We start from the raw sequence: 23,929 nt of genomic DNA, 5'->3' as shown, positions 1-23,929 counted from the left end.
TCTGCCATCTTTGAGCACAGTGCTGCCCTCTTTAGTTTGAAATGTGGTAGCGGTAAATTCCACGTGCTCTTGTTTGGAAACAAAGCCATGTGCTTTTTTGACAGCTGTCATCCGCCATCTTTAATCAACAGAGCACCGTGCTGCTATCATGCGGGCAATTTCATCACCTATCACCCGCCATCTTTAATCTACAGAACACCGTGCTACCCTCTTTATGGCTACTACCTTAAGCATGTAGTAGCGGGCAATTTGAAAAGTTCTGTTAGCTATCATCCACCATCTTTAATCAAGAGAGCACCGTGCTGCCATCTTTAGTTGAAATGTGGTGGTGGTAAATTCCACGTGCTCTTGTTTGGAAACAAAGCCATGTGCTTTTTTGACAGCTGTCATCCGCCATCTTTAATCAACAGAGCACTGTGCTACTATCATGCGGGCAATTTCATCACCTGTCATCCGCCATCTTTAATCCACAGAACACCATGCTGCCCTCTTTGTGGCTACTACATTAAGCACGTAGTAGCGGGCAATTTGAAAAGTTCTGTTAGCTATCATCCGCCATCTTTAATCAAGAGAGCACTGTGCTGCCATCTTTAGCTAGATACCTTTGAAATGTGGTGGCGGCAAATTGAAAAATTCCACGTGCTCTTGTTTGGAAACAAACTCACGTGCTTTTTCGACAGCTACCATCCGCCGTCTTTAATCAACAGAGCATAGTGCTACCCTCTTTAGTTTGAAATGTGATGGCGGCAAATTCCACGTGCTCTTGTTTGGTAAACATAGCCATGTGCTTTTTTGACAGCTGTCATCCACCATCTTTAATATAGAGAGCACCGTGCTGCCCTCTTTATCGTAGTAGATGTAAATTCGTCACCTGTTATCCGCAGTGCTGCCATCTTTAGCTAGATACCTTTGAAAAGTGGTGGCGGATAATTTAAAAAGAAAAATTCTACAGCAGCCCTCTCTCGACGCTAATTGCATAAGATGGCGGCTATACATGACTCCTTAAGGGTGCTTACGCAAGATGGCTGCTATACACAGGTTCTTATGAGACGCCCTTGGGATGCTTGCGCAAGATGGCAGTTATACACGGCTCCTTATGAGATTCCCTAGGGATGCTTGCGCAAGATAGCGGCTGCTCTTATGGGACGGCTTAACGGTCCTTGCACAAGATAGCTTGAGACGCCCTAAGGATGCTTGCGCAAGATGGCGGACACAAGATGGCGGCTATACACAACTCCTTATGAGACGCTTTAAGGGTGCTTGCGCAAGATGGTTGCTACTCTTAGCTTAGAGGCTAACGTGTCGTGATAGTTCGATTCATTAAATTTAGGGCTTAAATGCAAAATGTTAAATATATCGAAAACGGTGCACCGTAGAGCAAAACGGACAAAATTTTTCTGCCTAATACCTAGGTTCGCAGTATGAGGAACAAGAAAATCATAGTCTAATGATGGGATCAACGGTTCGGTTCCTACTTAGGCCCTTTGGCATTTGCTCTGTTTTAGCTTGTATTGAAACGAGTCTTCGTAACATGATCAGGTCTAGCTATGGTAGAGAGTATAACGTACCGTGCAGGTTCGATTCATTAAATTTGGAGGCTTAAATGCAAAATGATAAATATCTCGAAAACGATGCATCGTAGAGCAAAACGGACAAAATTTTTCCGCCTAATACGTAGGTTCGTAGTATCAGGAACAAGAAAAAAACATAGTCTAATGATGAGATCAACGGTTCGATTCCTACTTAAGCCCTTTGCCATTCGCAGCTATCTATTTCTACAAGATGGTGGCTGCTCTTATGAGAAACAAGATGCCTTGAGACGTCCTAGGGATGCTTACGCAAGATGGCAGACACAAAATGGTGACTATACATAGCTCCTTATGAGACGGCCTAGGGGTGCTCGCACAAGATGGCGGCTACTCTTATGAAGAAAGCTAGCTTAGAGGCTACTGCGCAAGATAACAGCTGCTGTTATGCATGTGGTGGAGGGCAATTTGAAATTCTGTGTGCTTAATCAACAGAGCACCCTGCTGCCCTCTTTAGCTGAAATGTGGTGGTGGATAATTTGAAAAATTCTTTTGACAGCTATCATCTTTAAACAAAGGCGACTATACATAGGCTGTTAAGGCCTTATCATTCTCCTCCTCCTCCTCCTCCTCCTCCTCCTCCTCCTCCTCCCCTCCTCCTCCTCCTTCTCTACCTCCTCCTCCGCCTCTTATGTCAAGGCATAGCTTTATATCGAACAAGTTTAAACCTGCATCGCGAAGGCAAGCGTGTGCAGCGATAACATTATTGTGCATGTTTAGACTTTCGAAACATAAGAAGAGTAGAATCAAACGCTGTACTCGATACGACATGTGATCAGAACATTGATTGATGCGTTCAGAAAACAAAATAAGTGATCAAGACTAGAATCGAACAATGTACTCAATACATCATGTGTTTAGAATATGTCAGGGGATACGCTTGTTCTAAGAAGATCAGATTGAAACATAACAAGACTAGAATAGAACACTGTAATCGATGTTGTTAACTTCAACATGTGATCAGAACATTGATTGATGTGTTCAGAACACAAAATAAGTGATCATGACTAGAATCGAACACTGTACTCGATACAACATGTGATCAGAACATTGATCGATGTGTTCAGAACACGAAATAAGTGATCAAGACTAGAATCGAACACTGTACTCAATACAACATGTGTTTAGAACATGTTAGGGGGTACCCTTGTTCTAAGAAGATCAGAATGAAACATAACAAGACTAGAATCGAACACTGTAATCGATGTTGTTAACCTCAACATATGATCAGAACATTGTTTGATGTGTTCAGAGCAAAAGTACAATTTTGATGATTTGCGCAGCTAACTCGCTCGGTAAACGATATAGCCAAAGTATATCTTCAAATTATTTACCTTCCATCATTCGTCTTGTGTGTAAAAATCAGTCGAACAAGTTATCGCATAAACATGGCTGAAAAAAAAATCGTGATAGGGTATGGAACCCAGGGGTTACATCTTATCAGAAGGGCAAAAAGGATGAAAGGACTCTTCCTCCTCCTTACCGCACATTCCTTGGCTAAAGGGCTAATAGGCTAAAGGGCTAATGGGCTAAATGGCTAAAGGGCTAATGGGCTAAAGGGCTAAAGGTGCAACAACCTCATCGATCGCTATCTGCAAGAACGCTTGTACTTTGTTAAGTGTAGAAAATTAATCTTTATTGGTAAATGGTTTTATGTTCAGAACAAGGAATGGAACCTAGGGGTTACGTCTTACCTAATAAAATCCCCGAGGTGCGATGAGTTACGTTTTTCGAACTAGTGTTCGGAACACTGAACTTTTCAAGAGGGCAAGAGTGAGGTTAGCAATGTTCTGTTGTTGGATTTTAAATTCCACGCTACAACATGCATAAGGTGGCAGCCCTTGAGGTTTACTCCCGTAAAGATGGCAAGAGTGAGGTTAGCAATGTTCCGTTGTTGGATTTTTAAAATTCCCCGCTATAACATGCAAAAGGTGGCAGCCTTGAGGTTTACCGCCGTAAAGATGGCAGCAGTGAGGTTAGCGACGCTCCATTGTCCTTCAAAGTGAGGTTAGGGTTCGTCAAGAAGACAGCTGTCAAAAAAAGCACGTGGCTATGTTTACCAAACAAGAGCACGTGGTCGTGACGTCACGGTCACGTAGTATGCTGCCTCAGCATGCAAAGTTCAATGTCTACACCTACGTAGTTAACACTCTGCTATGTTCACAAGATTTTTATACATCACTATTCTTTATGCTTTAAGTTCATTCACATAGGCTATGCTAAGATAGCAGCACAAACACATGCGAACTTTGTACATTCTAATGGAATAAGTTTAGTACTGTGTGCGTCATGGATACATGATGTGTGCACGCATTTAATCTTGACTATACGTAATGCTGCTGCTTTGTTTACAAGATTTTTATACATTGCTATTCTTTATGCTTTAAGTTCGTGCACGCACAAGCGATACTCGTACGCTCTAGCAGGAGAAGTTTAGTACGATATTCGATACATACATTATCGATAGGTGATGTGTACACGCTTTAGAACATAGCTCCTCTTTATGCTTTAAGTTCGTGCACATGGGTTAGGGATACACAAAAGCGATTGCTACATGCTCTAGCGGAAGAAGTCTAGTACGATAGTAGATGCATGTAAAATCGATAGGTTATGCTAAGATAGCAGCACACTTACATGATTTTAGCACAATCTAGTGGGAAAAGTTTAGTATGATAGTCGTTTCGTGCAAAATCATTAGGTAATGTGTAAACGCTTCGAAACAAGGCTATTCTTTGTACTTTAAGTTCATGCGTACAGGTTATGCTAAGATAGCGGCACAATCTAGCGCAAGAAGTTTAGTACGAGAGTCGATGTATGTAAAATCGATAAGTAATGAGTACACGCTTTAAAACATGGTTATTCTTCGTACTTTCAGTTAATGCATCTTAGTTATGCTAAGATAGCAGCACAATCTAGCGGAAGAAGTTTAGTACGATATTTGTTGCATGCAAATCGATAGGTGATGTGTACACACTTTGAAACATGACTATTCTTTTTACTTTAAGGTCATGCGTATAGGTTATGCTAGGATAGCAGCACAATCTAGCGGGAGGAGATTAGTACGAGAGTCAATGCATGCAAAATCCATAGGTAATGTGTGCATGCTTTGAAACACGGCTATTCTTTGTACTTTTAAGTTCATGTGTATAAGTTATGCTAAGATGCCAGCACAATCTAGCGGAAGAAGTTTAGTACGAGAGTCAATGCATGCAAAATCGATAGGTAATGTGTACACGCTTTGAAACATGGCTATTCTTTGTACCTTAAGGCCATGCGTATAGGTTATGCTAAGATACCAGCACAATCTAGCGGAAGAAGTTTAGTACGAGAGTCGATGCTTGTAAAATCGATAGGTGATGTGTACACACTTTGAAACATGACTATTCTTTTTACTTTAAGGTCATGCGTATTGGTTATGCTAAGATAGCAGCACGATCTAGCGGAAGGAGTTTAGTACGAGAGTCAATACATGCAAATTCGATAGTTGATGTGTACACGCTTTGAAACATGACTAATCATTGTACTTTAAGTTCATTGGTATAGGTTATGCTAAGATAGCAGCACAATCTAGCGGAATAAATTTAGTACGAGATTTGATGCATGCAAAATCAATAAGTAATGTGTACACGCTTTGAAACATGGCTATTCTTTGTACTTTAAGTTCATGCGTACAGGTTATGCTAAGATAGCAGCACAACCTAGCGGAAGAAGTTTAGTACAATATTTGTTGCATGCAAAGTCGATAGGTAATGTGTACACACTTTGAAACATGGCTATTCTTTTTACTTTAAGGTCATGCGTATTGGTTATGCTAAGATAGCAGCACGATCTAGCGGAAGGAGTTTAGTATGAGAGTCAATACATGCAAATTCGATAGTTGATGTGTACACGCTTTGAAACATGGCTATTCTTTGTACTTTTAAGTTCATGTGTATAAGTTATGCTAAGATACCAGCACAATCTAGCGGACGAAGTTCAGTACGAGATTCGATGCATGCAAAATCGATAGGTGATGTGTACACACCTTTTTACTTTAAGGTCATGCGTATAGGTTGTGGTAAGATAGCAGCACAATCTAGCGGAAGGAGTTTAGTACGATATTTGATGCATGCAAAATCAATAAGTAATGTGTACACGCTTTGAAACATGGCTATTCTTGCTACTTTTAAGTTCATGTGTATAAGTTATGCTAAGATAGCAGTACAATCTAGAGGAAGAAGTTTAGTACGATATTTGTTGCATGCAAAATCAATAAGTAATGTGTACACGCTTTGAGACATAGCTATTCTCTGTACTTTAAGTTCATGCGTATAAGTTATGCTAAGATAGCAGCACAATCTACCTGCAGAAGTTTAGTACGAGAGTCGATACATGCAAAGTCGATAGGCAATGTGTACACGCTTTAAAACATGGTTATTCTTCGTACTTTCAGTTCATGCATCTTAGTCATGCTAAGATAGCAGCACAATCTAGCGGAAGAAGTTTAGTACGAGAGTCGATGCGTGCAAAATCGATAGGTAATGTGTACACGCTTTGAAACATGGCTATTCATTGTACTTTAAAGTCATGCTAAGATAGCAGCACGATCTAGCGGATGAAGTTTAGTTCGATGGTCGATGTATGTAAAATCGATAGGTGATGTGTACACGCTTTGAAACATAGCAATTCATACTGCTGCTCTGTTCCCAAGACTTTTAAGAATAGCTAATCCTAATGCTGCTCTTAGCGACGTCGAGCTAAGGATTGATTACGTGTCCGTGACGTCACGACCACGTGCTCTTGTTTGGTAAACATAGCCACGTGCTTTTTTTGACAGCTGTCTTCTTGACGAACCCTAACCTCACTTTGAAGGACAATGGAGCGTCGCTAACCTCACTGCTGCCATCTTTACGGCGGTAAACCTCAAGGCTGCCACCTTTTGCATGTTATAGCGGGGAATTTTAAAAATCCAACAACGGAACATTGCTAACCTCACTCTTGCCATCTTTACGGGAGTAAACCTCAAGGGCTGCCACCTTATGCATGTTGTAGCGTGGAATTTAAAATCCAACAACAGAACATTGCTAACCTCACTCTTGCCCTCTTGAAAAGTTCAGTGTTCCAAACACTAGTTCGAAAAACGTAACTCATCGCACCTCGGGGATTTTATTAGGTAAGACGTAACCCCTAGGTTCCATTCCTTGTTCTGAACATAAAACCATTTACCAATAAAGATTAATTTTCTACACTTAACAAAGTACAAGCGTTCTTGCTGATAGCGATCGATGAGGTTGTTGCACCTTTAGCCCTTTAGCCCATTAGCCCTTTAGCCCTTTAGCCCATTAGCCCTTTAGCCAAGGAATGTGCGGTAAGGAGGAGGAAGAGTCCTTTCATCCTTTTTGCCCTTCTGATAAGATGTAACCCCTGGGTTCCATACCCTATCACGATTTTTTTTTCAGCCATGTTTATGCGATAACTTGTTCGACTGATTTTTACACACAAGACGAATGATGGAAGGTAAATAATTTGAAGATATACTTTGGCTATATCGTTTACCGAGCGAGTTAGCTGCGCAAATCATCAAAATTGTACTTTTGCTCTGAACACATCAAACAATGTTCTGATCATATGTTGAGGTTAACAACATCGATTACAGTGTTCGATTCTAGTCTTGTTATGTTTCATTCTAATCTTCTTAGAACAAGGGTACCCCCTAACATGTTCTAAACACATGTTGTATTGAGTACAGTGTTCGATTCTAGTCTTGATCACTTATTTCGTGTTCTGAACACATCGATCAATGTTCTGATCACATGTTGTATCGAGTACAGTGTTCGATTCTAGTCATGATCACTTATTTTGTGTTCTGAACACATCAATCAATGTTCTGATCACATGTTGAAGTTAACAACATCGATTACAGTGTTCTATTCTAGTCTTGTTATGTTTCAATCTGATCTTCTTAGAACAAGCGTATCCCCTGACATATTCTAAACACATGATGTATTGAGTACATTGTTCGATTCTAGTCTTGATCACTTATTTTGTTTTCTGAACGCATCAATCAATGTTCTGATCACATGTCGTATCGAGTACAGCGTTTGATTCTACTCTTCTTATGTTTCGAAAGTCTAAACATGCACAATAATGTTATCGCTGCACACGCTTGCCTTCGCGATGCAGGTTTAAACTTGTTCGATATAAAGCTATGCCTTGACATAAGAGGCGGAGGAGGAGGTAGAGAAGGAGGAGGAGGAGGGGAGGAGGAGGAGGAGGAGGAGGAGGAGGAGGAGGAGAATGATAAGGCCTTAACAGCCTATGTATAGTCGCCTTTGTTTAAAGATGATAGCTGTCAAAAGAATTTTTCAAATTATCCACCACCACATTTCAGCTAAAGAGGGCAGCAGGGTGCTCTGTTGATTAAGCACACAGAATTTCAAATTGCCCTCCACCACATGCATAACAGCAGCTGTTATCTTGCGCAGTAGCCTCTAAGCTAGCTTTCTTCATAAGAGTAGCCGCCATCTTGTGCGAGCACCCCTAGGCCGTCTCATAAGGAGCTATGTATAGTCACCATTTTGTGTCTGCCATCTTGCGTAAGCATCCCTAGGACGTCTCAAGGCATCTTGTTTCTCATAAGAGCAGCCACCATCTTGTAGAAATAGATAGCTGCGAATGGCAAAGGGCTTAAGTAGGAATCGAACCGTTGATCTCATCATTAGACTATGTTTTTTTCTTGTTCCTGATACTACGAACCTACGTATTAGGCGGAAAAATTTTGTCCGTTTTGCTCTACGATGCATCGTTTTCGAGATATTTATCATTTTGCATTTAAGCCTCCAAATTTAATGAATCGAACCTGCACGGTACGTTATACTCTCTACCATAGCTAGACCTGATCATGTTACGAAGACTCGCTTCAATACAAGCTAAAACAGAGCAAATGCCAAAGGGCCTAAGTAGGAACCGAACCGTTGATCCCATCATTAGACTATGATTTTCTTGTTCCTCATACTGCGAACCTAGGTATTAGGCAGAAAAATTTTGTCCGTTTTGCTCTACGGTGCACCGTTTTCGATATATTTAACATTTTGCATTTAAGCCCTAAATTTAATGAATCGAACTATCACGACACGTTAGCCTCTAAGCTAAGAGTAGCAACCATCTTGCGCAAGCACCCTTAAAGCGTCTCATAAGGAGTTGTGTATAGCCGCCATCTTGTGTCCGCCATCTTGCGCAAGCATCCTTAGGGCGTCTCAAGCTATCTTGTGCAAGGACCGTTAAGCCGTCCCATAAGAGCAGCCGCTATCTTGCGCAAGCATCCCTAGGGAATCTCATAAGGAGCCGTGTATAACTGCCATCTTGCGCAAGCATCCCAAGGGCGTCTCATAAGAACCTGTGTATAGCAGCCATCTTGCGTAAGCACCCTTAAGGAGTCATGTATAGCCGCCATCTTATGCAATTAGCGTCGAGAGAGGGCTGCTGTAGAATTTTTCTTTTTAAATTATCCGCCACCACTTTTCAAAGGTATCTAGCTAAAGATGGCAGCACTGCGGATAACAGGTGACGAATTTACATCTACTACGATAAAGAGGGCAGCACGGTGCTCTCTATATTAAAGATGGTGGATGACAGCTGTCAAAAAAGCACATGGCTATGTTTACCAAACAAGAGCACGTGGAATTTGCCGCCATCACATTTCAAACTAAAGAGGGTAGCACTATGCTCTGTTGATTAAAGACGGCGGATGGTAGCTGTCGAAAAAGCACGTGAGTTTGTTTCCAAACAAGAGCACGTGGAATTTTTCAATTTGCCGCCACCACATTTCAAAGGTATCTAGCTAAAGATGGCAGCACAGTGCTCTCTTGATTAAAGATGGCGGATGATAGCTAACAGAACTTTTCAAATTGCCCGCTACTACGTGCTTAATGTAGTAGCCACAAAGAGGGCAGCATGGTGTTCTGTGGATTAAAGATGGCGGATGACAGGTGATGAAATTGCCCGCATGATAGTAGCACAGTGCTCTGTTGATTAAAGATGGCGGATGACAGCTGTCAAAAAAGCACATGGCTTTGTTTCCAAACAAGAGCACGTGGAATTTACCACCACCACATTTCAACTAAAGATGGCAGCACGGTGCTCTCTTGATTAAAGATGGTGGATGATAGCTAACAGAACTTTTCAAATTGCCCGCTACTACATGCTTAAGGTAGTAGCCATAAAGAGGGTAGCACGGTGTTCTGTAGATTAAAGATGGCGGGTGATAGGTGATGAAATTGCCCGCATGATAGCAGCACGGTGCTCTGTTGATTAAAGATGGCGGATGACAGCTGTCAAAAAAGCACATGGCTTTGTTTCCAAACAAGAGCACGTGGAATTTACCGCTACCACATTTCAAACTAAAGAGGGCAGCACTGTGCTCAAAGATGGCAGATGACAGCTGTCAAAAAAGCACGTGAGTTTGTTTTCAAACAAGAGCACGTGGAATTTTTCAATTTGCCGCCACCACATAGAGGGTAGCACTGTTCTCTCTGGATTAAAGATGGCTGCTTGTCGAAAAGCATTTTTCAAATTATCCGCCACCACATTTCAAAGGTAAGTAGCTAAAGAGGGCAGCACTGTGCTCTATAGATTAAAGATGGCGGATGACAGCTATCAAAAAAGCACGTGGCTGTCAAAAAGCACGTGGATTTGTTTATCTCGAGCTAGTGAGGTTAAGTTGGTAGCACTAAGGTTTAGGCCCGTCAAGATGGCAGCACTGCCGATGACAGGTGACGAAAGAGGGCAGCACGGTGCTCAAAGATGGCGGATGACAGCTGTCAAAAAAGCACGTAGCTGTCAAAAAGCACGTGGCTTTGTTTATCTCGCGCTAGTTAGGTTAAGTTGGTACTACTGAGGTTTAGGCCCGTCAAGGTGGTAGTACTGAGGTTAGCGATGCGTTGTTGTCTGTCAAAAAGCACGTGGCTTTGTTTACAAATCTGTCAAAAAGCACGTGGCTGTCAAAAAACACGTGGGTTTGTTTACCTCATGCTAGTTAGGTTAAGTTGGCACTAGTGAGGTTTAGGCCCGTCAAGATGGCAGTACTGAGGTTAGCGATGCGTTGTTGTCGATGACAGCTGTCAAAAAGCACGTGGCTTTGTTTACAAATTCAAATCTCCCGCCAAAATTCAAATTTCCCGCCAAAATTCAAATTTCCCGCGGGAGGAGGAGGCCTCTCCCGAGAGCCGGAGGAGGAGGAGGCCGCCGAACCATCCAATTATACTACTACTATCGTAGCGAATTTTAATGACCATATGCCCTTCTTAACTTAAACCTCCTTCGAGGAGTTCATGAAATAAATGACGTAATGTATGATAGTTGGAATGGAGAGGGTGAAACTGGAGTCGGCACACAGCCTACTCAACTCGAATAGCACTAAGGGGTCTGCTCATGACTTAACGTCTCCATACGACGGACGAATGACCATCAAGAGCGTCATATGTCCTACCCTGCCGGGCAGCATTCTGATGGTGAAACATTTTTCAACCAGCGGGACTCGAACCGGCTCACCATGGTGTCACACTATGCCGATTTATCGCCTTAACGATCATGGTCAGTAGGCGGGATCCAAAAGTCTAGGATACTCCTCCACTATTACGGTTTGAGTAAACTGGAAAACCCGTGAGATCCTAGATCAGTATTGTTACGCTTGGAAGAGGATGCAGTTCATTTCATGAGATTAAATGGCAATGTTGAAGCAAGTATGCCACATGTCGATGAAAGCGATTGCTAATTAATTTCTAAACACGTCGTTCGTCGAGCATCCCTCGTAGTGCCAGTCCCTGGAGTGTGGACGCTGAATGTGCAGTCAGTCCAGCATATTAATACTTCATAATTTCCAAATATTTCAACAATGAATATTGTAACGGTTCAAATCCTATTATTTCATCTGTGATATTATTATTATTATTATTATTATTATTATTATTATTATTATTATTATTATTGTTATTGTTATTGTTATTTTATCTGTGAGATCACTATTATATTATCATTCTTATTCAATTCAATTCTGCAATGCTTGTCGCTTCCATGATTGAAGTTAACTGTATGCATAGATACATATGTGTAGAATAACACTCGAGGCATGTACAGTGAGAATTGTTATATATCAGATGTTGGATATGACATTGCTATATTGTGCAATACTGCTGGAGTAAATGCAAAGTGATCGCTACGTCATGGCTACGTCATCGTGCTCATTTGGCGGTGCGCTCACTGCTGGGAAAGACCTACTGGGAGCCCCGGGGGATTTCACCATTACATGTAATATATGTCGCGAGGTGGGAGTATATTGTAACTATTTCTGGAGATTACGTAGGTGCGTCAACCGACGTCTATAAAAGGTGGCTGTATCTTGTAGCGTCAGTCATTATTCAATTGGAAGGAGAGGCGACAGTTGGTCCGAGTGTGAACGAGATGCAGAGGCCTCAGTCGGTCATTAAGTCAACGGGAGTCTATGGGAAGGAGAAGACTCAGTGAGCCATTAGTCTTTGGTCATTGAGAGAGTGAGGCCAAAGTTGGTCGGTCACCTAGTTGAAGATACGGACGCAAAGGCTTACAATGGAGTCATAGAAGGATACCACTTGCAATGAAGTAATACCATCCAGACTTACAAAGAAGTCATATGGTATGGAGAAGAAGCAGTCACAGGGATACATCACCAAATTTGGCGTGACACATCTACAGTAAACACCAGAAGTAAGGAATACGTCGTAATTACACTCAAAGTGTTGAAGGTACAGGCAAGTGAAACAGTGAGGGATATATTTTGTATAAATTGTTAAATCTCCGGTCAAGAAGAATTCAAATTCATGCCTAGTTTCTTTCAGTTGCAATGTCATAATGTCATATTCTCATCTGTTTTGATCGCAGCAGTTCTCACTATTTTATTGAAATTATTTAAAGAATATATTTTCTTCTATCAAATGAATTCGTAGTATTATTTCAATGACAGTAAAATATCTTAACCTCAAAATTAATGGGGAAACCGAACGCCAATCTCCTTTTCTCAGAACTTATACGGTATGTTGTCAAAAGTAAGCTTATTACCCCACACCCTAGAGATAGTCAAGATTGTCATTCTATTATTGCTGCACTGAGTGGTAGCTGGCGCCCTTAAAATAACGTATGTGTAAGTAAGCAGATAAGAAGTAAGTGTGAGCACAAGGTTCGACGTTTGTGTATTTTATTTAATGAATATTAATTTTCATATTTTCCATTTTAAATGCAGATATTCAGATTTTTCAATATAAATGCAGTTTTATATGTTTCAAAAGTTAGTCAGAGAGTTAGGAAAATTACAATATACACCTCAAAATAGGTTTTGAATATTGTGAGGTCAGGCACGTTATGAGGTAGGAAATGTTTAGTCATGTTTCAAGTGATAGGGAGCATTATATACACAATTTAATGGCTTCTTTACAGTACAGAGGATGTCGCTGCCTACGGTCAGTGTTGAATCTGGGGTGAACTGTGTAATTTCGGGTGAAAGCTGGTAGTAGTGTATATAGTGCAGTAGGAGATTCAGCTAGTATTTACGTTTCATGTACAGTGCATATTTCCCAGTTTGGCCGAGCCAGAATTTTGGCATTGATTTATGGTGGACATACACAAGCAGCAGTATCACGTATCGTAGGGGTTACCCAAAGTGCAGTGTCAAAAACGCGGAAAAGGTACTGTGAGACAAATGTGACTGGCAGAACGTGTTAAGGTCGTTCGAACGTGACAACGCTACGTCAGGGTCGGTATATCTGCATAACAGCGCAGAGGTGACCAACTTCGATTGTCCAACAATTACGAGATGACTTCTTGAGGGTAACCGGGGTCCGTGATTCGGCACAAACCGTAAGCAACCAGGCGCATAGTCCCCAATTAAGGTCATTACGACCGATTAGAAGTTCACCTCTAGAGACTCGTCATCGTGTTGAGGGGAGAGGATACGCCACTGTATATCTTAATTAGGGTTTGTATGAATGGCGTAATGTCAAGTCCGCAGATGCAATACAGATATTACTTAGGCCACATACACGACGGAAAAGGACGTGGAGACGTAAAGGACACGTTGGTAATGCATGCTTTTGGAGGTGGTGATGTTGTATTTTGGGCTGGTGGTTTGCAATGCCTACGTACATCTTCGATACCAATTCGACGGACGTTAATTGCCCAACAGCATACCGATGAATTTTTTAGACCATTTGTACAACCCTTTCGGCATGAATATAGTACTGAATTCATTTTAGTCTATGTCCATACTCGCCGTCTTCGAGTTGTAACAATGAGGAACTTCATGTGGTATCTACAATATGAATTGGCCAGCTAATTCACTGGACATGAACTGCATTGAGCGTGCGCGGGAAAGGTTGAAAGCGGCGGATTGCTCTTATCGTTTACAGCCTCTACAGTCTCTCCCAGACTTCAATAGAATTGTTCATATGGAATGTGAACATATTTTTTCAAAATGACGTCAATGTACTGATCGCAAGCATGCCACAGCGAGTCAGAGACGGAAACAATGCCAGAGGAGACCATACACGGTAATAAGGCAGTGTGAAGAAGGGACAACCTTCACTAAAATACACGCACACAGATCTTTTTTTTATCATTGTTACTGTTTATTTGTGTTAGACATTAGAAGAAACACACTTGACTTCGTAAAATTGTACATTTCCAGGTTACGTTTGTGTCTGTGATACAATAAAGAATATTCTGTAACTTAATTATTGAATTGCATCCTTGATATTCTAAACTTTCTTTTGCTGTGAACTTATCACGGCCAAAATTCACCTCCATTCTAACCGTAGGGAAATTACGGGAGGTGTTTGGCACACTTGCAGCACACCACACTACTCAATGCCGGTGCCAGGCTGTGCGTGGAACAGTAACATAGCCGGAAGTCTCTTGTGTCGCCGTACCTGTGTGCTAATTGTAATGCAAATGTCTTCGTGAGAACTAGCGTTCAAGACAAACCGTAGCGTTCTATTATGTAAAACACGATAATGTACCTTAAGCAGAATGCTTCGTCCTTCAGGATTCAAATACTTAGAAGAGGATCAATATATGCAGATAGTGGAGAACTCTAAAACTCACAGAAGTTTTATATTCAGAAACTCATACAATGAATCGATTTTCATATAAGAATATATTATGAAGTACTTCTACTCTGCTACAAATTTGTCATATTCAAGACTTGGTACCTTATTATTTTTAACTTACGTTCATTCCTTCAAATGGTACACTCCCTCGAAGTACCCTGTTTTGTTTATTAAAGCCGCACAATAAATAGTGTTAATTATTAATTATAAACGCGAGCCTGTTGTTTCACACACTAAAGCTGAGCTCCTGGTGGATTGAACACAATCACACCTGTTCAACAGACGAAAGACTCTCATATTGCTTCCACTCTATACACTTGCAAATGGTTCAGTTTCATTTTCAAACTGTGATTCTATCGCTCATTCTTTCCAGTGTCTTCGTTTTAATCAGAAACCTACGTACAATGACTAGCAACTAAATTTGAGATACCTGGTTAGTAGCGTGCAGGACCAACTTTAGCACTTATGACAGTAGCGTTCCGAGGTGCCATGGGCTCGAAATAACACTGGAATTGTTAGGAAGCCATCCCGACCCACGACCGCTGCACAGCCTCCCATAATGCAAGGAGATGTGTCGAAAGAATGTCCAGGGTGCTTGCATTCTTCTCGATACCATCCCAGATGTACTCAATAGGATAGAAGTCAGATGACCTTAGGGACTAGGCAAGCAGAATCGTATCCTTGGAGTGTTAATTGGAGCAATCGGCCACAATTCGGGTGCAAGAAGCGAGTTCAATATTTTGTTGTAGGTCTAGGTCACTTGCAGAAGAGCTGAAGGTGAACACATGGATAGATATGATCTGACAATAGGTTCCTGTATCGTTCGCGCGTGAGGGGCGTTGGCTTATGTACCATGGTCCACATATCATCTCACCTGAACAATCTCCACAGGAGAATACTACCATCACCAGCCTGAACTTTACCCTGCTGGCAAGAGGGATCCAATACCTCACGTGCTTGGTGATGTACTTGCACTCTGCCATCGGCGTGAACAAACTGGTACCTCGACCAGGTGATCTTTTACTATGCTTCGGGTGTTAGTGGCTATGTTCCTTAGCCTGTGGCGGTCTTAGCGCCCTATGGCATGTGGGGAGGAGAGGTGCCCTAGTGGGAAAGTGGCTTCTGTACCCATTGGATGAAATAGTTCTGGATGGTACACCTGCTCACACATCGTTTTTATCTAGCATTGAGTTCGGGGGTGCCATACTCTACGGTGGCCCGTCTATCCGCTCTTACTACCCGAGCTAGCTGACGGCGACCCCTGAAATCAACACCTTGTACACCATAAGAGTTGACCCGGTGTCGGTGTTTTTGTCCGAATGCACGTACTCACGATTCGTCCTTCTCTCGCTGGCAAGGGGAAAATCCCAGTGCCGCCACGACTTCAGAGACGAAAGAACCCACACGTCTAGAGCAGACAATCTGGCCATCATCAAATATCATGTCGTAACGTGCTTAACTGCTAGTCGCACGGTCAGTATGAGGTCTGGCGACATCGGAGTGATGTCTCACACATTACATTCACCAGGCCGACTACAGTGCTATTTCCCCAATACGGCAGCTATATCTCATTAAATTGCACATCCTTGGCTGAATTGTCAGCATTGAGGCCTTTCAGTTCAAAGGTTCAGAGTTTCGATTACTAGCCGGATCGAGGATATTAGAGTAACTAATCTGATTCATGGACTGGGTGTTCGGAATGTTTCCTAAATATTCGTCTTCATAATCTTACAACACACCAGACTACACCACAGAAGCACGCAATAGTGAATACATCCTTCAGCGTAATGTTGGCGTCAGGATTAAATAGGGTCAGGTCCACATATGCGACGCGGTGTGGAAATAAAATGAAGAAGTGAGAAGAATCAGAAACCAACCTATAGTTAAAAAACTTTAAAATTAAAGTTAAGACAATAAAGCATATAAAACCTGTCAATTTAACGATCTCACAACATACCAGAATACCGAAGAAATAGCGTTACGATTGCAAGCCTACAAACATCTGACATCTTCCGTCAGTTCAGAGCAGGTTCACTGTACTGCACGCGACTCGTCACTTCACACGATCTTCGGCGCGGTCAGTTGTCACTCTCACTCTGGTCATATCCTTCATCCACCATTTCATTGGCCGTCCACTTGGTCCCTGCACTGGAGGAGAGATTTTGAGTAAAATTTGAACAACCCAATTGTCAGCGCTCCGGATTACATGGCCCTACCACCGCAAGCGACTTTATCGCATTTCGTACTGTATGGGGGCAACACCAAATTTGTCGTCCGGCTCCATGGCTAAATGGTTAGCGTGCTGGCCTTTGGTCACAGGAGTCCCGGGTTCGATTCCCGGCAGGGTCGGGAATTTTAACCATCATTGGTTAATTTCGCTGGCACGGGGGCTGGGCGTATGTGTTGTCTTCAACATCATTTCATCCTCATCACGACGAGCAGGTCTTCTACGGGCATCAAATCAAAAGACCTGCACCTGGCGAGCCGAACATGTCATTGGACACTCCCGTCACTAGAAAAGCCATACGCCATTATTATTATTACCAAATTTGTCCCTATTCTATTTCTTAAGCGGTCAAGTCTGATATAACTTAGCGACTAACGTAGCAACTTCATTTCTGCGACATAGACCTTCTCTTCCTGTTTTCTGTTAACAGGCCAACATGCTGTCCCACACAGCTGCACAGGTCTCACCACCGTATTGTAAGTTTTATACTTGTGGTAAACAGGCATTTTACTATAAGATAGAAACCCTGAAACTTGCCGCTATTTAAACCAGGTTGCACTAACCCTCTGTTGGTGTCCGTTAAGGTACTGCATTTCAATTTGAGAGGCAATCATTGTAAAAACCTCTCACAGTTGCATGTTATGCGTATAACTACGAGCCACTGAGACTGCCGAAGGCAAACTTTGCACGAGCAAAACCGAGTCTATGCATTGTTACAAACACGTGCGTTAGTGTGCCGCGGGATCTCACTACGAAATATAGTGTACCGAATACAATAAATGATCGAGAAACACTGAATGAAGGCATTCGTTTACGTATTTCTTATTTGATCATATACATTGATGTTACTTGTGGCAAGAAGTGGATCGAGAAAATGTGCGAGTGCGCTTTTTGAGGTTAAGGATTTGCTCAGCACAAGATCAGCTCTTCCTTAAGCCTCCCTTGTATTCCTCCAGATGGCTCTCGATTTCATTCTCTGCCCTAGTTAGTAAAGCAGTAGACAGGACGTACGGTATGCGCCAAAATATCCAGTGCCCATTTTCGCGCAGTGCACTTGCGCACGCCTGAGCGTATGCGTGTTGTTACATCGCCATGATGAATTGTTAGTTGTGTAAAGAACGTTGTGCTCTGTGATTGAAAGTGACAATGGGTCTCGCGACGGAAGAAAAAGTGTTTATAGTGGAGTATTATTTTCGCTCGTACGGAAACGGTTATCAAGGTGGGCCCAGTTTAAAGTTAGTAGCGGAACAATATCGTGAACGCTTCAATAAGCCAGCATTTAGCAACACAGTTATGCTATCTATTGTTAAAAAGTGTCGACGTACGGGTAGTTTATTGTGTCAACGCAAGGGAAGGTCTCGTAGGCCAGTAAATGTGTCCACAAATGAAAATCTTTGACGTGTACTCACTTAGGTGTTGCAGTCTCCAAAGCGAAGTCTTCGGCGAACAGCCCTGAAATTAAACATTAGCCCTACGTCACTTCGACGATTGTTTAAAAACTAGGTGGATTTCCGTACGGAATACAGGTTGGGTAACGATTGACGGAGCACGATAGACATGCCAGGGTGGAATACTGTGCACGACTTTTGGCCATGGTGTACGAGGATCCAGATTTCTTGTTCAACGTGTGGTTCTCCGACGAATGTCACATTCACTTGGACGGTTTTATCAATCGCCAAACAACTCGCTTTCTTGGTTTCGAGAGGCCAGACACTGTAGTTCAGAAACCGCTACATAGTGTGCGTGTGACGATTTGGTGTGCAGTGCCAGGAAACCGTGTGCTAGGTCTGTATTTCATAGAGAATGATGATGGTGCACCTCTTACTGTTAACCAGGAACGCTATAGGAACATGGTGAGCAGGCCATTTATTCAGGATCTAAGAAGGTTTTGTCGTGCCATAAACATGCAGATGAATAGACAGTTTTTCCAACAAGACGGGGCGATCTGCCACACCGCTCGACAGACTATGGCTATGCTGCAAGAAACCTTTCCAGGACGAGTAATTTCCCGTGGGGCTGAATTCCCCTACCCATCACATTCCCCCGATCTCACACTGCCTGATGCTTACGTGTGGGGAATGTTAAAGGAGCAAATTTTCAATTGTCCGGATCCACTCAAAACTGTGCCTGCGTTACGTCAGAAGATCGTCTCGTTCTTCGGGACTCTGCAGCAACCTGTGTTCCATAATGTTGGAAAATCTGCGTGATCGTTATGAACACTGCCTATAGCGCAATGGAGCACATTTTGAACATTTACACTATCATCTCTATAAGTAAGGTAATGACAATAAGACTAACATAATTTCTAGTACTGTATATTTTGACGCATACTGGGGAAGTGAGAGGTCTCTCGGTAGTTGTTCACGTCTTTAAGATCTCCGTTTTGTGAAGGGAGTGTATCAAATTTTAGGTCCATTCAGAAGGCAACCTTTCCGTTTCCCTGATGTTTTGAATGATCTCGATAAATTCGTTCACTGCTTTTTTGCCGGCATACTTCCAGCATTTGACCGCAATGGAATCCTCTTCAGCTGCCTTTCGAATTTTCAACTCACTGACTGGATGATATGACTAATTTCCTCTATTGACGAAGATAATGAGTCCAGGTTTGCTGTTATTTGCTGGTAGTCAGCAGATTCATAAAGTACTTGTCTAGGATGGGCATTAGTGGTTTTTTGTCAACCATCTTGCCTTGTGAATCTCTGAAGTGAAGTTTCAGTCTGCTTTTGTGAGCGCAGCGGGTAGGTCATGCCAGCTGAGCTTCCGCAAGTGGTTACGTATTTGATCCAAGCGAACGGAACACAGTGTAGCAAGCGTCTTGTTGGTGCTACGAATCTAGTGCTATCTCAGTTATTTACTAGAGTTTCTTAATCTTAAGTGAAACGTGTTTTACTGGTGGACGGTGGAAGATACGGGAAGGGAGGCCCTCCCCCTATTGTTTACATTCTACAGTGAAGGTATTTCTCCTCACCCTCAGTTAAGACCACCATTACAACGTAGAAATGGAGCTTCGAAACAATACCGTCCAGAAGCGTCCGATGGATCACCAGCCACACAACAATGAAAAACGTTTGCGACAACCACTTCTGAATTAAAAGGTAAAGATATATCTTTGCTGTCATCAGAAAACCTTCCGAGTACAGTTAACACGTGCCCCTCCCCTACGGGAACAACAAAAACAATAGATAAAAGGACGTTTTTCCTGGCCCATTCTATATTTACGTATTTGGTACGGGAGGAAATATTGGAAAATTCCATCCCATGGGATTAGGGAAATTGCTTTACAGTAGATCTAGCATTCTGAACATTAGCCCCATTGGGCAGAAAAGAATCAGGATTGACTTTAAAAAAGTTAGAGCTGCTAAATTATTTGTAGAGTCTCCCCTGGTTGCTGAGAAACAATTACAAGCGTATGTTCCAGCTCATGCACTTACTCGCCAAGGAGTCATCCGTAACGTTGATATCAATCTAGGTGACGAAGAGCTCCTGCATAACATTTGTTCCCCCATTAGCATACTCAGGGTACGCCGTTGGATGAAGAAAATCCATCACAATGGCACACAAGAGAGTATCCCTCTTCAAACATATGTAGTACAATTCGATTCCCAGCTTTTGCCGGACAGTGTGTCTATTTACGGTATGCGTTGTGAGGTCAGCCCATATGTTTCTCCTGTACGCCAATGTTTTAAGTGTTTACGGTTTGGCCAAGCTCAGCTACTGTCGTTCAACTGGAAGATGCGCTAAATGTGGTAATCAGCACCCTGTAGCACAGTGCGCATTTTTGCTATTAGTGTGTGTACATTGTAATCGTGCACATATTGCCACAAGTAAAGATTGTCCAGAATAGGGCCTACTCTAAACAGCAGAGGGTGAACGAAATATCAGCTACTAGGAATATTATATTCAAGGACACAATCAACGGTTTGGAACACCGACCCTACGCAGAGGTAGTGGCATCAACCTTTCCCATCGAAGATGAATGGACCTTCCCCTCGCTTCCAACGCAGCGCTCTAATAGATTCACTGCCATCAAAAAACACGCCTATCCCCACCACCTGTCTCCCGTGCTTATGAGCAACCACCTCTATTTTATTCCCCTCGTGAACTTCCACAAGACCCCATCAGACAAAACCCCTACGCACCTCAACCTCACCGTATCCCCTCCCAAATGAACGTGGATAACTCTGTTTAAAAGATTAATTCTCCTTTTGTGATGGATGTCTTAATATCCAATGTTCACAATCTTATTTTACATATTTTACAAGGAATAATCTCATCTTCGACAGGCCATCCAACGGCTGAAGAATTACATGAAATGATTTCTTGGTGCATTAACAATGGTCATTAATCTAAAAATATTACAGTGGAACGCCCATTCTTTGACAGTTAACAAAGGCACTTGATTAAAGTTTCATGACTGGCAGATTTCTGCCGTAGCCATATCTGAAATTTGGACATCTTCAGGTTTGGAGGTGCAGTTTAGAAGTTTCAGAGTGTACAGTGATGATCGTGTGGATGTTAACGGTGGAGCAGATCTCATTATTTCCTCTCAAGTACGACATAAGATGATCCCTCTGAACTTCAGTCAAGTGACCTTTCTAAGCCATAGCTGTACAGGTAGACTTGCCTCCCAAGCCGTTTACACTGTTATCAATGTGTGACTGAGCTTAACTAATGGTACATTCTGCTATCACAACTCAACCCGCCACGCTTAATATGCGTAGACCTAAATGTACATTGTGGAGTCTGGGATTGTGCGTTCACCGATGCTGCGGGTACTGCCTTATTGAATACCCTCGACGAATTTATCTCTCTCATTTGAAGTTATGGATCTCCAACTCTCGTCCCTCGACTTGGACAGCGTACTTCTGCTGTTGATGTTACATTGTGCTCTTCTACACTCCTGAACACATTGTCCTGGAAAACTTTGCCGTATGTCAGAGGTTCGGACAATTATGCTATTGAAATTTTGTTGCATACTCTTTGTATCTCACCATGCACTATTTACCCATGCGCCAAGTGAAATACAAAAATTGCAGACTGGTACGCCTACACTTCTAAAATCGACAACGATCTCCAGTTATTGTGGACTACGTAACGCTGTTAGAAGACTATATTGCTTTCCTGAAAATAATAAATTCTGCCGCCCACCTTTCAATACCTGAAAAGCACCCATATATTCTTAAGAAAGGACCTCCAACGCCTTGGTGGGACCGAGGATGTTCATTGATGATTGCAAGGCGTAAGCAAGTTTTAACCAGTACCGACACCAACCTACTTGGCATAATTATGAGTTGTACGAACAGACGAATGCCAAAGTGAAACGTTGTTTGCAACAACGAAAACGCCACAGTTGGAGAAGTTTTTGTGAACGTATTAATAAAGATACCCTCTAACTTCTATATAGTCGCAAATAGAGGCCTCCAGACGCATAGCCACACTACATCTTTTACGTCCGACATTGCAGAGCTGAGGGAACAGTTCGTTGACATTATTGCATCTCCGTTCGTGCCTGAACTCATAGATACAATGGATGACGTCTGCGAGGATGCCAATCACTTCCTCACACGTCCATTTACACTTCATGAGTTTTAGCGGGCTCTTAAAGACTGTAACAATACTGCTCCGGGAAAGGACAACATACAATACCCCAGGCTTAGCACATTTCCTCCCTCGACTCAAATTCTCCTTGTCCATATTTTTAATTCCATATAGACATATGGCCCACTACCGTAAGACTGGACTACTCAAATAGTGGTACCCGTATTAAAGCCCGGTAAGGATCCTCAAGATGTAACATCTTACAGACTAATAGTTTTATCCTCTTGCGTGGTTAAACACTAGAACGGATGGTTAAAAACAGATTAGAGCGGTTTCTGGAACACTACAGGTTACTTCCTGTATGTCAACATGGATTTCGAAGAGGACGTGGATCCGTGGATCTCCTCAGCATACTCACCACCGACATCGAGCGTACTTTCCAAACTCGGGGGTTATATGGCCGCTCTTTGCTTGGATATTGCTTCTGCTTACGTCACTGTGGACGTATCTCTACTGTTGCGAGAGTTAGCAGCATTGAAACTATCAAGAACCCTTATCTTCGGGATTGTGACTTTGATTAAAGAATGCACAATATACGATCGGAACGGGCCTACTTTTATTGGACAGCGTACAGTCTCGAATGGACTCCCACTGTGTACTGTATTAAGTCCCTGTGTATGCTACCTACACCTCTGACTTGGACGCAATATTTAGTCCCGCCATTCATGTCTTGCAATATGCTGATGACGTCTGCATTTATACAGGGTGTTAGGTGTATACGTGCAGATATTAAGCTAGTCGGCTAAGAAAAATACATCTCATAATATATGCTATGTACTTTTTACCTTGTCCTATTAGTTTGCCCATAACTGAGCCAAATATTTCAGGACCTAATGTGTTTTGAATGGCCGTAGCAGGATACGCCGGTGATGTCATTCTGTCCACGCGTAGCGGAAGTACAGTAGCTGAGTATAGGGCTTGTTGAACCTGTTTCTTATCGCAGGCCAACACATGTTGTTGTGCACTTTCCCTAAAGGCTTGGCAAGTAGAAGAGGATGACTCACGTGCCAGGTCACTTGCTGTACTCTAAAACCGGTGTAGGGTACTCTGTGTGAAAAGTACACAGAATCCTTACAGTGACGTCGAAGATCCGTACAAGCACATACGTGCGAATCAAGTGTTGGGTATTTGTGTGCGATTTTTAAGACGTCAATGGCATTACTCAGTGATCCAGGCTGACAAAATGAAAGGAAATGGTTAATAAGTAAATGAAATATGGGCGCAACATTTCTGTGCTGTTATTGCGACAGTCTACGATGAATTTCTGACAATAGACAATGCGGGTTTTCTATGCTTATTCATAAACTTTTTAGGTCATTGAAAGGACGGTGGACACTGAAAGAAAAGGCTATAAGTATTCAGTAAAATTGTTATTAATGAGACAAATTTCAAAAACCGTAGTTGCA

The sequence above is a fragment of the Anabrus simplex genome, chromosome 1, assembly GCF_040414725.1.
Source record: "Anabrus simplex isolate iqAnaSimp1 chromosome 1, ASM4041472v1, whole genome shotgun sequence".
Classification (NCBI taxonomy): Eukaryota; Metazoa; Arthropoda; class Insecta; order Orthoptera; family Tettigoniidae; genus Anabrus; species Anabrus simplex.
This window is presented reverse-complemented; position numbering follows the sequence as displayed.